The sequence below is a fragment of the Xenopus laevis genome, chromosome 3S, assembly GCF_017654675.1.
Source record: "Xenopus laevis strain J_2021 chromosome 3S, Xenopus_laevis_v10.1, whole genome shotgun sequence".
In the NCBI taxonomy this organism is placed as follows: Eukaryota; Metazoa; Chordata; class Amphibia; order Anura; family Pipidae; genus Xenopus; species Xenopus laevis.
The window spans coordinates 72893153-72907017 of NC_054376.1; the positions used below are offsets into that span (position 1 = coordinate 72893153).

Here is a 13865-nt window from a genome sequence, read left to right on the forward strand (position 1 = left end):
CACTGCAAAAAATACCTTAGGCTCTTCAGAAAAAAATTCTTCAGGCAGAAAAAACCTCCTAGGTACCACAACAGCCACCCGTTTCATACGAAGAGGCCTGTTGTCAATAATGCTGGCTATAAATAGCCTATTCAAAATTGTTTGGCGCGAATTTCGTCGTTTCCAGCGTCCTTACGTCATCTTTGCGCACTTGCGCCTTCGCGCATGCGCAGTAACGTCAACCGCCGTTCCTACGTCGGCTCGTCCGCACGTCAGCGTCTGACGTCACGACGGGCTGCATTCCGCCCCGTTGCTTAATCCCAGCAGGACATTCTGAGCAAAAAAACTGGGGCCAGATGACAAAGAGAAGACTTCTCTCCTACACAGAAAAAACGTCTTCCAATACGCACCTTCCTCAATCCGCCTGCCAAGGTATTTGCCTGGTTCCAAAGCCCCCTGGAGGTACTACTGCCCCTTTCTCTTCTAACCATCCTATCTTGTCCGGTAGGACAGAAAAAAACAATGAGGAGTGTGGGGCAAAGGGGGGTTTTTATTGGATAATTAATTGTTGGAGGTGTGTCTAACTGTCCTATTTTTGAAGGGAGGAATCAATCTCATAGGTGCTGCTGCGAGGGATGCAAAGGAAAGATCTTATGATCTTTCAACATGGAATATAATCATCCAATCAAAGGGTGTCCTCTAGTGGTCATATTATATTCTGAGACTAGTAACTTTTGGTACTGACACATCATGATTATGTATTTATAGAGTGTAAATTCATTGTGTAAAATCATGGAAAACATGGTGTAAAATCTGGGGAGAGCACCCACTAATACGCATTATATATTGGTGGGATCACAAAAAATTATTGTAAAATGCAGGAAGATTTAAAATCAGGGTGTATAAAATTGAGGTTTCACTGCATTTGGATTTTGCCATATAAACTTTGGCTTTTTAAACTAGGCCTGTTGGTCTTGGTAATGTTTTTGTACACAGACAGAAAACTGGATCATGTACAGAGAATGGTTCAGTAGTACATTCTCTACTTGGAGTAATATTCTTAGGGGGGTCCAGCAGGATCCTGTATTGAGATTCTGTTGTTCACCATTGAGTTAACTTTTAGTATGATGTAGAGAGTGATATTCTGAGACAATGTGAAATTGGTTTTACTTTTTTATTATTTGTGTTTTTTGAGTTTTAAGCTTTATATTCAGCCACTCTGCAGTTTGCAATTTCAGCAATCTGGTTGCTATGGTCCAAATTACCCTAGCAACCATTAATTGATTTGAAAAAGAGACTGGGGTATGAATAGGGGAGGCCTGATTAGATAGATAAGTAATAAAAAAGTAGCAATAACAATACATTTACAGCCTTACAGGGCATTTGTTTTTAGATGGGGTTAGTGACCCCATATGGAAGCTGGAAGAAGAAGGCAATTGATTTAAAAATTATAAAAAAATAAATAATGACAAATTGAAAAGTTTCGTAGACAGGCCATTCTATAACATACTAAAAATTAACCTAAAGGCGAACCACCCCTTTAATGAAATGAACTGTTAACACAAAGTTGATCAGAGGACTAGTCAAATGACCATTTTGGAATCAGGAAAGAGTTGGAGAGGATTCAGGTGGGTTTCTGCTAGTGATGTGCGGGCCGGCTCAACACTCGCGGGTCGGGCAGGTTCGTGACCTTCTAAATGCCGGCTTCCGACTTCTAGACTTGCGCCTCTCGCCCTGCCCCTTTTGTGATGTCATCGACTGGGCGGGTCTATAGAAGAGACCCGAAAGTCGGGCGAGCGCGGGTGGTGGGAGGGCGAGTGCGGGTTGGGAAAAGCCTGACCCGCACATCACTAGTTTCTGCCTCTGGAGCAACCAGCCATTAGGCAGCCTTGTCTTTTTGATCACATCTACTATATCACTGTTTTATTCTTTCTGCTTCTTCATATGCTTATAAAGAACATTTCCACTTTTGTGTGCCTTTCTTTTTTCCTTCTCCTCTACTAGAGTTGTATCTTTTTAGGGGGTCTCCTAGCTCTCACTTGCTAGGGCAGGTATACTATTTCCACACAAAAGCTGTTTATTTCCTTCACTTTTGTATTATCAAAAGCCATTTGTATTTCTGTCTCCTCCCCATGAGCATTTGCTATTTAATAGATCCTTTGCTACAAACATGATCTTAAACATATATATTTTATATCTGGCATATTCCATACACCATACACTTATCACAGATTTGGCTGAATCCTAAGTGGCATATTTATTATGCTGCGTAAAACGTAATTCGCCAAAAAAACGGAGGAAATTAAATTGACAGGTTTATCAAGGTGTCTGTAATTTTTATGCCATGCAAACACCAGATTTGAAGCTGTTATTTTACATTTTAAACCTTTTTTTATGCCTTTTATATACAGCAAAGCCTGCCGATGTGTGATGTATTATCCTACTGTTTTTTACACAGCATAATAAAGATGCCCCTAAATTTATAGCCAAATTAATGGTTGGATTCAGTTCACTAATCAGTCAAATCTTTTGTGGAGGAATTGGTATTCAGTCAAAAGTGTTGGATTCTTGCACTCGTGCTTATCTCAGCCACATTATTACTGGGATATAAAAGGAAAAAACCCAGCAACAAACATTCAGAACAGTTTATTTTTGCTGGAATGTCATAAGAACAGGTATTCATCCAGTATTTTACTGATTAACAGTATACAAAGTATGGTCCATGATAAAATAGGGTACATAAAATTCTAAATATGGCAATAGCATTCAAATATGTTAAAAAAAATACATGAGGCTTTGTATAAGATAATCACTGACATAAATCAGGGTTCTCTTTATTGGCATGATATCTGATATAGAGAAATATCGGCCATGTAACTTTTGCTGGTGGAGTTACGTAAGCAAAAAGTATACTGACCAAAAAAAAACATAACACAAATGGAATACAATGAAACATCCACTGGTTACAAATCACTTCAGTGCCACAGACACCACATCATGGCAGTTACTGTCAAGTTTATTGTCCTTCAAACACAAATAAACTATTATTTAGAAGGATGGTTGCCTGGGTAGTTGTAAAACTTATCATAAATGTTAAACATTGAGATAACAAACTCCTATCCCCAGTCCCAACATTGGCCAGAAATGAGCATCTCTGAGCCATAAACCCAAAACTATTTTGAACTGTTCTCCTCTTTTAGGTACATATATTTAAATTAATGTTGATACCAGCGTGTACATTCAATAGGCCAAAAGACACGCAGAAAATTGTACATTAGCACAACAAGTGTATGCTAGGTCACCAACTCACATCTGAGCTGTGACTGCATAAAAGACAAACCATGATAATTTAATTTTATAAAATATTATACATACATGAAATACAGGGCACTTAAATATCTGTGTCAAGGGAAAACACATTTAATACCATTAATGCTGTGCTTGTACATTTCTCAGCAATATTTGAAGTGCTTGTGCTTAACAACGTCCTTCTCTTTATAGAACACGTTGCTTTATTTCAATACTGCCAGTTACACCAGATCACATATTTCATGGACACAAACATTATAACAGTTACTGATAAGAAAATAGATGTCACTTCTCATTAGTTCACAGTGTGAGAAATGGGCTATGTCCAGTCATTAAAGAGGTTCTTGGTTATTTAAGCCAATTGCCGGAGAGTTTTGGTAAGTTGTATGAAAAGTGACACATCACATGATGAGAGAGAAGGAAATATACACATATCATTGCTTCATGGGTATTGTCTCAGAGACCTTCGCCTTCTGTTGTAGAAATGCCTGAGCCCATGTTGTCTTGAAAAATTCATCATGTAATTTTGTTTGCGTGTGCTAAAGAAATGACACAAGAAACAATCAAAACGTGTCTGTGTGGCTAATCTTAATGCAAACATCAAGTACAGGTGATGAGTTGTAATCGTTTAAAAATGACAGAACAAGCAATATTTGCACTGAAGTTCTATATAACAACTGCTTAGCAAGAGGAGCCACCATCAGTAGATACACTCAATAAATGAAGTATCATCCATGGAACCAAAGTAATCAGCTGGCACAATAAAAACCTGTTATAGAACAAGAGAGAGAAAACCCAAACACATGAATGTGTAGCCAAATGCAGTGATTTTTCAAGCAAACTGCCATAACATTCACATGTCTGGAGCCAAATTGCATCATAATCCCAAGAATACAGTGGGAACTTCTGAGCAGGGTTCAGAAAGTGGGGTTGAAAAACAAAGAATCAAGAGGAAATAAAAAGCAAATAGAGAGGGGGAAGAAAAATTAAGAAAATAAACTGTTTTACTAAAGGTGCAGTTGGTATAATTATCAAAACAAAGATTCCTTATTTGATATTCTGTTAGCAGCCATTAAACATGATACATAATACAGATGTCATTAATAAGGAAGATGATGACAGAGATAGGAAGGACAATATTTTTTTTCCAGAAAAGGTGGCAACCACATATAAGTACAACATGTGTTTTGTGCATTTTTGTATAGTGAAAGGATAATATTTCTTTCTTTAGTAAGGGTTATTTCTCATCTTTATAAACACTCCTCTAAGAAATGGAAATATGTAGAAAAGAACAGAGAGAGAGAGAGAGAGAGTCAATCCACATTATATCAAAGATTAACACAATTTAACTGTATAATAGACAGATCTACAAAGATGGCTTACTGTACTTTTTTGTTGGATCATGCTGCTGTGGATGTAAAAGATTCATAAATGTTGCACTTACCTTACGCTAATGCCAAATCAAGGAGAGCAAATAATGAAATACAATATAGGTTAGATTATTGCTTTGTACGCATGAAGCACTGTGATTACTCATAAAAGACGGATGAGGATTATACGAGGCAATAAACTATCTTTCATCTCTTATGAAAACAGAAATTGGAGACATTACTTTTGAGATTTATGCAACGCTACCTTTGCAAGTGATGCCATGCAAGGTTTGCGAACAAATACGGAATAAAAGAGGCCCAAACATCAATGAAATTTGGAAGAACAGATGTCTGTCAGTGAAGCTGGGAGTTTATCACTTTGTTAATGGCAATATTTTATACAGAAGGAATTTAAGCACACTCTAGACAAACATGTCTAAACAGTTTTTGCATAATAAAGCAGTAAATTATTAGAACTGTCTGAATTCCCTTAAGTGGCATACATGTTGAAACTATTGACATCAGATTTGTCAAATAATATACAGTATAGATATATAAATCCACAAAAGTTGATTTATAAACTGTCAGATTAAAATACATAACTGATTGCTCTTAGTCTGCAACATCTTGCTTTGGTAATGGTTTCCAGATGCGCATGCAAACATTGCGTGATTTTGTTGTGCAGCAGACAGTGTAAAGGGAAGCGAAGGAAAGGGACAGTGTGCAAATGATACAAACAGGCAGTTCCAGCAATTTACAAGTGAATATGGACATATATAGTGATAGCATCTAAAAGGACCTTATACTGTATATGCATCGCATGGAGAATCTGGCTTCTGCCCAGAAGATTGTGCTTGGATGTATAAAACGGAGTAAACTAGTGTTAGCCTAATAATTGAACAATTTCATAATGTAACAATTTCCCTTGATAAACAAGGCAGGTGAATGGTTGGTACAGGGTTCTGAGGCTAATGGCACACAGGCTGTTTTGACAGAAATATATAAAAATTATAATGCAGACAGGATTTCTATTCTGTCCATCCATCTATCAAGATATAGAACAATGGAAAATATAAAACTGTTCAACCTATTGCGTGGAATTTACAGATAAATAATATACAGAAACTAACTGAAAAAGAATCACAAATGGGGGGAAGCCCGAATTAAAACATGTGATACAAGAGGGCAAAGTAAATATTATTTGAATATATTCAGCAGCTAATAACTCCACAGTATTCCTAAACAATGTTTCCCTCTACATGCAGGAGTCGGAGTCAATAAATCTCAAAGTTTTAGAGCTTTTGAGAAATATAGTAAAACCACACATTTTTCGAGATTTGTAGAAAAAACAGAAATTTGATTGTTAGTAAATAGACCACCGACATATTGCTAAGGGGTGGGGGCAATAAATAGTAATTTGTTCATTTTGGAAACAGTATGACATTTTTAATTTCATATTTCCACAACATGAATTTTTTATTACATTTTCACAATAGTTCCTCTTCAATAAAAAGGTCAACTTTCTTCCATTTATCTGGAGTGCTGCCTAATCTGCTCATTGGAACTGTATTACAGAGCTGTGCATGGAAAAATCCCCTCATAATGTAAGTAAGAAAAATGTTAAAAAACTGCAAGCCCTGAATTCCAAAATACTATACATCGGAGCCAACTAAAAACGTACACATCTCCTTAAAGAAGACATGGAAGCCTTCGACAAAGTCTGGCTCCCCTGGTTGGCCAATGAAAACGATCGACAACTATTTTTAGCACTACACATCTGAACCTAGATGGAAGGTGAACTTTGACCTTTGTGCAAATCTCCACTGAATAGGGGTAAAACCCCTGAATCACCCTCCTCATAAATTAACAAAAGACATATCCCAGTCACCCACGGACACACTTGTTGGACAATTGAATTTACAGCTAAAAAGCTTTTGATTTTTCTGTTATGTAATGTGAATCTAAATGAATTACTAATCAGCCTTGTGTCTTGACTTTTATATTATATATATTAAGTATATTGCGCGTCAGTCCTTAAGCAGCACAGAACATGTGCAGTGAATTGGCAGAAAAGAAGATGATGAGCTTTACTGCTAAATGGCTGTGGTTGCCTTGGGTTGGTACAAAAGCCCAAAGCATAATGAGAATCATTTCTACCCTCCTTTTTTGGTAAGCTTTAGTTCTACTTTAAAATCAGGTGACTTAAAGATTCACTAGTATAGCCAATTTTATGCTTCTATACCTTGTTTCCTCTGAATTTGAAAACTCAAGTTCATCAAGTTCATCTAAATATAACCTTCACCCATCTTCCCCTGATGGGTGAAAGTCAGATCTGAGACATATCAGGAAGCTTAAATCTACCACACTGCCAGGGATATAAAGGATTAAAGGGATATGCAGAATATACTCAATAAGTATGGGATGAGAGGCAGACCTGCTTGCACCAAAAGAAGATTGTGATTTCAAAGTATACATATTACTATGCTGAAAGGATGCAATGAAATGCATCCTTCCTTTGATGTTTTTATATGCATGAAAGGTGAATAGTTTATAAAAATAAGTCTAGATTGAGTGATGGGAAAAGAATTGCAAACAGAGGGGTGTGATGTGTAGCAGATACTCACAGTACAACATCTACATGATCCAAAGCCCACTGATCATGACCTATTCCATTGTGGCGTGGCTGCCACCAGCGGAGTAAAACCCCTTTCACCCGTGCTTCTCTGTGATACAAAAAACAACAACAAAAAAAAGATATGAGATAGGAATAGGGGCTGTAAACACTGCAATACAGAATATGCTTATAAACTTTAACCTAGTCTTTAAAAACCAAAATATAACTAATTAAATCAATCAATACAAGAAAATACATGATGAAATCTGACATCATATTAAACCTAAAGTTGTTTCATCTGAAAATTCCTTAACCCTAAACCTAATACTGACTGATTCTAGTCATAACACTAAAGTAGAAATTATTGCATGTACAAAATTGTACTGTACGGTTTTCAATTTTATTTGCAGTTTTTGTTATGTTTGTAATGCATGTTCACTTATCCATCATATGTTTATGAAAACATCCTTGCTTTGTCATTAACACAAATTCATCTATTCATATATGATGTATATTTCTTACAATACTGTACAATGCAAGTCCATAGACATTTACTCTCTCTGAATTTATAGGATAGCCACCAGTTCTGAGACACTACGGAATGTGTCTCAGGACTGGAAATTGTATAGGAGATGCAGACAGAGGTGGAAGATGGCAGAGACTGGTGAATCCAATAGGCTAACATCAAAGTGGTGTGATCTAGATCTACAAGATGAATAGCAACCATAGTAAAATCATGTTCAACAGGCTAACCACAATATTTTACAATGCCTCTTTAGGGCTCTCCGTTTATTCATGGACAAGTGTGATGGCTTCACTATACGGTCTATATATAGATAGTGTAGTGTGGGCCGAATGGAATGTTTCTGTACCAGACAGGGATATGAAATATTTACTGGGAAAGGGCCTGAGCATTTGCACAGCTTATACAAATATCTATAACTGATTACTGTTGATGTATTGGTCATAAATGTGGGGGGAATTCATTCCATTTGAACTATTTTGTGGGTGGCTCAGTGGGTAGTGCTTCTGCATTGCAGAGCTGGGATCCTGAGTTTGAATCTGCCCTTGCTTTTTCTCCCCACCATTGCCTGGGCTACCTGGCATATTTTTCAGAAATGAATATACATATTAGGGCTCTGATTTAGATCAGCATTCGGCCATATTTGTGAAGGATTCAGATTCAGTTTTTAGTTAAATGCAACATTATGGGGGGCATGCTTAATGTAGACATAATGAACTATTTTTAAAAACAATTTGGGCATAACTCTCAATGTTTCAGATCAGTAGTTTAGCCATTCCCCACTATGTGCTGATGGGTGGGCAGAAAGCTCAGATACTCAGTGTCGGACTGGCCCACCGGGATACCAGGAAAACTCCCGGTGGGCCAAGGTGTCAGTGGGCCCTCCTGCTTCTAAACATTTGGCCTATTTCATGGTCATTCCCTATTTCTATGAGAACAAAGAGGATAAATAAGATTATAATATGTAGAGAAATGAAAATAGGAAAATAGAAGTTGAGTGAGTAGAGGAAGAATAATAGTACCGAGAGTGGGCCCCTGGTCTAAGGTCATTGGGTGGGCCCCTGATGTCCCAGTCCGACACTGTGTGGGGGCCCCTAAGGTTACAGTCCCAGTGGGCCCAGGACCCCCAGTCCGACACTGCAGATACTTACAGTGGAATGTTGTAAGAGACCCTCTGGGCTTGAATAAAGTCTTTTGGCTGGTGCTGTGCAATAACTTGCCATGTTATTCCATTATTAACACTGTATTGTAGCAACACTGCCTTATCTACAGTGTTAGTGTCACTGAGGTTGGTATTGCAACTGTCTGTCTGTGCAATACTTCCGATTTGAAGGACAAACATTATTTTGCTTTGAATAGAAAAATAAAGAATATCGAGTTACAACTATTTCGGAATTGGTTTTATGATAAATTCATGACAGTTAACACATTTTGTAAATTGTATTGCATATGCGTGCTTTCATTTCTTTTGTGCTTGGGTGGCCTGACTTGTGAAATGAAGCAAGTATATTAAACAAGTCAAAGCCCAGAAAAACTGAACATAGCATATTCCTCCTCAACCATAAAAATATGAAAGCATTACGAAGACACATCAATATACTTTATAGCTGCATTTTTATACATGTATATTGTGTTTAGAGCAACAGTAAAGTATGGTAGGTATATGTATATCAGCCCAAACAGAGATAGCAAGTATTACCTGGCTCTAGTTAGATCTAATGGCTTTGTGTGGCTTGTCTTATCTGGCACCCATTGAAATATAAGGAGTCTCCATGTGCGTACGGAGAAAGCTGGCCACATCCATTCCCAATTACACCACCTTGGATTTTTTCCCAGTTTATTTCTGTTACTTTCTCAGATTCAAAATTATCCTTTATGTAGCTTGGGAGGTCATGGTTAAACAAGGAGCAGTCATCACCTAAAACAAGATATTTAATATTAATACAGTTGAGGATTTATAAAGAACTATATGCACAGAGGAAATGAATAACAATCCTGGAAATAATTGAGGTACCAGGTTAGCCAGAACAGCTAGAGGGGTGCAGCTGAATTGTAAGCTTTTAGGAACCAAAGGCCACTATAATTATGACACCCTATATAGCAAAAGTTAACCAGACTTCACATGAAGCAGCAAAGAATATAACAATATAAAAATGATAAAAGTATCTAAATAACATCTACAGCTTTCAGACTAATACAATACTGAACACTCTTGTACTAAAAAAGAGCAAATTGTACCTTGATATCCCTCATCACAAAGGCAAATGGCTCCAGTTGTACAGTACCCATGGCCACTGCACAGCTTGGGACACGCTTCTCCAATATACACATGGTCAACTGCCCAGCTTTGCTTTTCTGTCTCATCACCTTTCTGAATCCAGCGGAACTGGGTAGCACTGTGGGAAAAGGACACATTATTTAAAGGGCATGTAAAGTCTAAAATAGAATAAGGCTAGAAATGCTGTATTTTGTATACTAAACATAAACATGAACTTACTGCACCACAAGCCTAATCAAACAAATACTTTATGCTTTCAAAGTTGGATACAGGGGGTCACCATCTTGTAACTTTGTTAAACATTTTTGCAAGACTAAGACTCTGCACATGCTCAGTGTGGTCTGGGCTGCTTAGGGATCGTCATAAACAAAGCTGCTTGAGTTCTGCATGGCTGGGAAGTAAGGTGTGGGCTTCCCCTGCTGTTCATAAGTATGATTGTTTCCCTGCAGAGCAGTTAGGGACCGTCTGACAATTACTATCCACAGCAGTAAATGAAGGGAGAATTTCACTGCATACAGTCAGGTTTCTTATAAAAACGGTACACATTTTTTAATTAAAGTATATTGGAGATAGGTTTCTTTTTCATTAAAGAAAGTAAAAATGGGATTTTATTTTTTTGCCTTTACATGCCCTTTAATGTTATTGCATTCTCACTTTAATGACTCACAGACTGTAGAATATTGCAATACATTGTACAAATTAATTTTTAAGATAGTTGTTATAAGGCTAGGGCCAGACAGGGCCGAAATCAGCATGCCCCGGCTGCTAGCAGAATCCTCTTCTCTGTTCGCATACAGAAGCCTTGTTTTGGCTTCGGTGTTAACATACTTAGTGGATTTCGGCTTGAAATGCAAGTTCTTGCATTAATTCACCGCAATCCGCTAAGGGTGTTCACTCTGGAACTAAAACACAGTTTCTGGATGCAAACAGAGAAGAGGATTCTGCTAGCAGTCTGGGCTGAAATTTTGGCTCTGTCTGGCCCTAATATTAACCATCACACTTAAAACAGATTTAATATAGATTTCACTTTCAAAATGCAAAAATATATCACCAACTGCCACGGAAGAACTGATATACTACTTCCTTAAACCATCATTTACGCTTACATGGGTTCCAACAAAGTATTGTGACCTGAAATTTTATATAGCCTGTTCCTGTACTCTTTCGTAGGTACCACAACGTAGTAAGCTTAAATTTAGACACTTGATAAAGGGCACTTTTGCTTAAGGGGATGAAATAAAATGTGCAAAGATGAAAAACATTGCACAAATAAGAATAAAAATTTGATACAAAAACAAGGTGATCCTTTTAAACTTAATTTAAACCCACGGCGGAGGCAGAGGTCTGACCTAAGTGAGTGATTTCATTTAATTCTATAAACAAGAGAAAAAGAACCCCAATTGCCTCCCACTCGTACAGCAGTTCCTCAAATGTTAAACTACCTATAAAGTATTTTGTGATTGCTGAAGGCAATCACTAACCATTAAAATTAATAATGTGCTAGGTTTAAACAAAATAAGATTACAATAAAGTGCAAGTGCTATAAGAATTTATTCTATTGATTATACTTTAACTTAAGGGTTAATAAATACTTGATACAATTAATACTCCGCACAAATTAATAGCCTTATGATACAGTGTATTATCAGGTACCTTATGTTTTCACCCACAATCAATCCGACCAAGGAATTAATTAGAATAAGGATACTAAAGTGCTTAAAGTGCTAATTAGATTATTATAAGATGGCAATTACCATAAATTCATAATTGCTTCCAAATTAATTGATTATAAAGTGCTAGACAGTGCCAAGTAATTAATAATAATAAATAGTGTAGTTGATATAAGGAGGACCACAATTGATGCGATAAATAAATGTTAAAAACACACACAGAATGCTCAGGTTAAAAAGGTTTTAAGCAAGAAATGGAAAAATGCAGAGGGTGGAGTTGTCCCAAAAACTGCTACCTGAATTGTTTTCTATCCCTGGGACACCACAAAGATAAGGAGGCAGAGTATCCGGGACTTGTGGTCTTGTTTGTTAATCTAAATCCTATTCTGAGAAGAAACTAAATGAGCCTAAAAAACCACAAATCCACGGACTCTTGTGAGCTTTAGTAGCAGAGAAGAGAGAGATACCTGAGCACTAGGTAGAAGTAGATTTCTTTCCCACCCCTTCTATTCGGCGTTTGGAATCCTTTTAACTTAAAATTTTAGGATAATTTCGGTCTTTGGGAAACGGAATAGAAGGGGTGGGAAAGAAATCTACTTCTACCTAGTGCTCGGGTATCTCTCTCTTCTCTGCTACTAAAGCTCACAAGAGCCCGTGGATTTGTGGTTTTTTAGGCTCATTTAGTTTCTTCTCAGAATAGGATTTAGATTAACAAACAAGACCACAAGTCCCGGATACTCTGCCTCCTTATCTTTGTGGTGTCCCAGGGATAGAAAACAATTCAGGTAGCAGTTTTTGGGACAACTCCACCCTCTGCATTTTTCCATTTCTTGCTTAAAACCTTTTTAACCTGAGCATTCTGTGTGTGTTTTTAACATTTATTTATCCCATCAATTGTGGTCCTCCTTATATCAACTGCACTATTTATTATTATTAATTACTTGGCACTGTCTAGCACTTTATAATCAATTAATTTGGAAGCAATTATGAATTTATGGTAATTGCCATCTTATAATAATCTAATTAGCACTTTAAGCACTTTAGTATCCTTATTCTAATTAATTCCTTGGTCGGATTGATTGTGGGTGAAAACATAAGGTACCTGATAATACACTGTATCATAAGGCTATTAATTTGTGCGGAGTATTAATTGTATCAAGTATTTATTAACCCTTAAGTTAAAGTATAATCAATAGAATAAATTCTTATAGCACTTGCACTTTATTGTAATCTTATTTTGTTTAAACCTAGCACATTATTAATTTTAATGGTTAGTGATTGCCTTCAGCAATCACAAAATACTTTATAGGTAGTTTAACATTTGAGGAACTGCTGTACGAGTGGGAGGCAATTGGGGTTCTTTTTCTCTTGTTTAAAGAATAAAAATTTGTCAATGTAATATTCTTCCTAAAACTGTTATTGCCATGTTAATTTTAATTGTGCCCTTTTAAGACATGCTTGAAGGTGTCAGATTCTTTTAGAGCAAACATAACTTTTTCAGTAACAAGTTTCATTACACAGACTGCACACTGGCGCAAACTATAAAATTTGTAAACCTTTTTCCACTGTTGCAAGAAATTGCGCAACATTTTCCGGGTTAGCAAAAGTTATATTAAATTTTCGCAGATTTCTTCTCACAAAGGCATAAATTTTCACATTGCGAATATTTTTTCCATTACCAACTTATACTACATTCCCCCAGTAGTGTTTAAATAAAAGTCTGAAGCCCAGCACTGTAGTGTCTGTGGTACAAATTGAATCTTAAACCAGCATTTAATTCTGGATTTTAAGTTGTAATACACAGTGAGTAAGTCCGTTAACGCTCTAAATTTTTTTCTGTTCTTCTGTTGTAGACCAACTATTTCTGTTGTTAATAGCAGGGCTAACAAATGAAAAATTGCAGATATGTACAATGATCTTGACTATTTATTATGATTTTTACTATGCTATAAATTTATAGGATTTACAGATACTCTACTCTATGTTCTTATGGATCTTTGTAAAAAATGTTGCCATTTTATCAATAGATTACAATCATTACTACATACTGTTAACCTTTTGACACACTTTTTGTAAACTATGTTCTCTGATGGTGTGGGGGGGCACTTATGTAATGAATGCT

At 36.7% G+C, this 13865-nt stretch overlaps 1 pseudogene; it reads right to left on the reverse strand.

Moving 5' to 3' along the window:
* Positions 1-2731: 2731 nt before the first annotated feature.
* Positions 2732-13865, reverse strand: part of LOC108712347 — a 34590-nt pseudogene continuing 23456 nt past the window's right edge.